Below are 3,544 nucleotides of genomic sequence, written 5' to 3'. Positions count from 1 at the left end.
GGCAAGTATCCCATATGCCTTTTTAACCACGTTTCTGCCTTCAGGGATCTATGTACATGCACACCAAGGTCACTCTGATTTTCTGTCCTTCTTAGGGTCCTACCATGCAATGTGTATTCCCTTGCTTAGTTAGTCCTCCCAAAATGCATCACCTTACACTTTTCAGGGTTAAATTCCATTTGCCACTTTTCTGCCCATTTGAACAACCTGTCTATATCGTCCTGTAGACTGAGGCTTCCCTCCTCACTATTAATCACTCCATCAATTTTCGTGTCATCTGCAAACTTACTGATCATACCTCCTACATTCATTTCTAAATCATTAATGCACACTACAAATAGCAAAGGACCCAACACAGAACTCTGTGTCACACCACTGGACACATGCTTCCAGTCACAAAAACAACCTTTGACCATCACTCTCTGCCACCTGCCACTAAGTCAATTTTGTATCCCATGTGCCAAATTCCCCTGGATCCCATGGGCTCTTAACTTCTTGACCAGTCTCCCATGCGGGGCTTTGCAATTGTGTTACTGATGTCCATGTGGACTACATCAACTGCACTATCCTCAACCACACATCTAGTCACCCCCTCGAAATATTCATTCAGATTGGTTAGACATGATCTCCTCCTATCAAAGCCATGCTGACTTTCCTTGATTAATCCTTGCCTCTCCAAGTGGAGAATAATTCTGTCCCTCAGAATTTTTTCCAATAATTTCCCTACCACTGATTTTAGGCTCACTGGCCTGTAATAACCTGCATTTTCCCCGCTACCCTTGTTGAATAATGGTACTACGTTGGCTGTCCTCCATTCCTCTGGCCTGTCCCGTGTGGCCAGAGAGGTTCTGAAAATTTGTGTCAGAGCCCCTGCAATCTCCTCCCTTTCCTCACACAGCAGCCTGGGGTACATCTCGTCTGGACCTGGGGATTTATCCACTTTTAAGCCCAATAAAACCGCTAGTACCTCCTCCCTCTCTATACTAATTTGTTCAAGTATATCACAATCCCCCTGCCTGATTTCTATGCCTACATTGTCCTTCTCCATAGTGATCACAGATGTAAAATATTCGTTTAAAAACTCACCTGCATCTACCAGGTCTACACACAGATTGCCACTTTGGTCCCTAATGGGCACTACTCTTTCCCTGGTTAGCCTCTTGCCCTTAATATACTTATACACACCTTGGGATTTTCCATTATTTTGCCCACCAGTGTTTTTTCATGCCCCATATTCGCTCTCCTAATTTCTTTTTTAATTACCGCCCTTCAATTTCTATACTCCGCTAGGGCATCCACTGTTTTTAGTCCTTTGTATCTGCCAAAAGCCTCCCTTTTTCCTAATCCATTCTTGTATAGCCATTGTCATCCAGGTTTCCCTGGGTTTGTTGGTCCCACCCTTGACCTTTACGGGAACATATTGGCGTTGTTCTCTCTCTATTTCCTTTCTGAAAGACTCCCGCTGCTCTGATGTGGATATTCCTACAAGTAGCTGATCTCGGTCCATTTTGGCCTGATCCTGCCTTATCCTATTAAAATTGGCCTTCCCCCAATTTAGAACCTTTATTTCCGGTGAATCATTGTACTTTTTCATGACTACATTAAATCTCACCGCATTATGGTCACTGTCACCAAAATGCTCTCCTACTGACACATCTACCACTTGCCCGGCTACATTCACTATAATTAAGTCCAGTACCACCCTCTCTCTTGTAGGACTTTCTACATGCTGGCACAAAAAGCTCTCCTGGATGCACTTTAAGAATTCCACAGCCTCTAAGCCTTTCACACGCTGACTACCCCAGTTAATATTGGGGAATTTGAAATCCCCTACTATTATTACCCTATTATTTCTACACTTCTCTGAGATTTGCATACATATCTATTCCTTGACTGTTTGGCGGCCTATAGTACACTCCCAGCAAAGTGCTTGCCGACTTTTTTTTTTAAGTTCTACCCATATGGCCTCATTAGATGAAACTGCTAAGATATCATCCCTCCTTACAGCAGTAATTGACGCCTTGATTAATTTTGCGACACCCCCTCCTCTTTTACACACCCCTCTGTCTCACCTGAAAATTCTACACTCCAGAATGTTGAGCTACCAGTCCTGCCCCTCCCTCAACCATGTCTCTGTGATAGCAAAAATATCTTACACCCATTAATTTATCAACACGTTCAATTCCTCTGCCTTACTCGCAAGAATCCTTGCATTAAAATAAATGCCATTCAACCTTGCTATACTTGCTTGTGCCGTTAGATATTTGCACTGCCATCCAGGCTGACACGTTGTTTCCTATATGTTTGACTGTGCATCACCCTCTACTATAGCTCCACACGGTATCCCATCCCATTGCCAGGTTAGTTTAAACCACCACCGCAACAGTATTAGCAAACCTCCCTGCAAGGATGTTGGTCCCGTTCCGGGTCAGATTAAAGCCGGCCAACTAGTACAGTTTCCACCTTCCACAGAAGAAGACCCAGTGATCCAGGAAACGAAAACCAGCCCTCCTGCACTAAATCTTTCACCACACATTCATCTGCACTATTCTGCTATTCCTATACTCACTAGCATGTGGCACCGGGAATAATCCAGAATTTACAACATTTGAGGTCCTGCTTTTAAATCTGCTACCTAGCTCCCTAAATTCTTGCTGCAGCACCTCATCCCTCTTTTTACCTATGTCGTTGGTACCAATATGAACCACGACCTCTGACTGACCACCCTCCCCCTTCAGAATGCCCTGCTGCTGTTCAGTGACATCCTTGACCCTGTCACCAGGGAGGCAACATATCATCTTGGAGTCACGTCTGCGGCCACAGAAACGTTTATCTGTTCCCCGTATGATAGAGTCCCCTATCACAATTGCTCTCCCACTCTTTTTCTGCCCCTTCTGTGCAGCTGAGCCATGTATAGTGCCACGGACTTGGCTCGTGCTGCATTCCCCTGAGAAACCATCTCGCCCAGCAGTATACAAAACAAAAAACCTGTTGGAGAGGGTGATGGAACCAGGGGACTCCTGAACTACCTTCCTAGTTCTTTTACTCTGTCTGGCGGTCACCCATTCCCTGTCTGCCTTTGCACTCTTTAACTGCGGTGTGACCACCTCGTTAAAAGTGCTATCAACAAAGATCTCAGCTTCGCGGATGTGCCACAGTGACTCCAGCCGCAGCTCCAGCTCCGAAACATGGATTTCGAGTAGCTGCAGCTGGAGACACTTCCTGCGTATGTGTTCACCCTGGACACCGAAAGTGTCCCTGACTTCCCACATAGCACAGGAGGACCACTCCATGCTGCCGAGCTGCCCTGCCATATCATACCCTTAATTTAATCCCTTTACTTCCTTTAAATTAAAGAATATTATATACATTAGGGTCCTGACTTCCCTTGAAAAACTACTTACTCTGAACTAGAGACCTTACTTTTACTTTAAAGACTGGACTGTAGAAAGACTCAACAGGTCCTTCTTACCAATCAGCTCCTTCCCTGGTTGTGACATCAATTTAGCGGTTTCGCAGTTGTTGTTGTTTGGCTGCACCCGCT

General features: G+C 45.1%; 1 pseudogene; it reads right to left on the bottom strand.

Moving 5' to 3' along the window:
- Positions 1–2,366: 2,366 nt before the first annotated feature.
- On the bottom strand, positions 2,367–3,293 carry LOC147091165 (uncharacterized; annotated as a pseudogene).
- Positions 3,294–3,544: the final 251 nt, after the last annotated feature.

The sequence above is a fragment of the Somniosus microcephalus genome, unplaced genomic scaffold (assembly GCF_052327205.1).
Source record: "Somniosus microcephalus isolate GS21.2 unplaced genomic scaffold, FLI_Smic_1.0 unresolved_chr3, whole genome shotgun sequence".
Classification (NCBI taxonomy): Eukaryota; Metazoa; Chordata; class Chondrichthyes; order Squaliformes; family Somniosidae; genus Somniosus; species Somniosus microcephalus.
Note: the sequence above shows the minus strand (reverse complement) of the source record. Positions and strands in the feature narration are given on the sequence as shown.